The sequence below is a fragment of the Triticum dicoccoides genome, chromosome 7A (assembly GCF_002162155.2).
Source record: "Triticum dicoccoides isolate Atlit2015 ecotype Zavitan chromosome 7A, WEW_v2.0, whole genome shotgun sequence".
Taxonomy (NCBI): Eukaryota; Viridiplantae; Streptophyta; class Magnoliopsida; order Poales; family Poaceae; genus Triticum; species Triticum dicoccoides.
Window position 1 is genome coordinate 656,101,951 of NC_041392.1, and position 278 is coordinate 656,102,228.

The window sequence follows — 278 nt, forward strand, 5'->3', positions numbered from 1 at the left end:
AGTGGAGCTCGAGAGGGGTGCGGCAGTGGGGCTTATAAACCACTACGCACCCCTCTCAACTAGCAAGGTGGGACTAAACTTTCGACGCAGCAGCCGCACAAGGCCTTTGGTCCCGGTTGGTGGCACCAACCGGGACTAAAGGGGGGCATTGGTCACGATTCGTGGCACAAACCGTGACCAATGCCCCCCTTTAGTCCTGGTTGGTGCCACCAACCGAGACCAAAGGCCGCCGCTTCCCGCCTTTTGGGCTACTGAAAAGAGGCCTTTGGTCTCGGTTG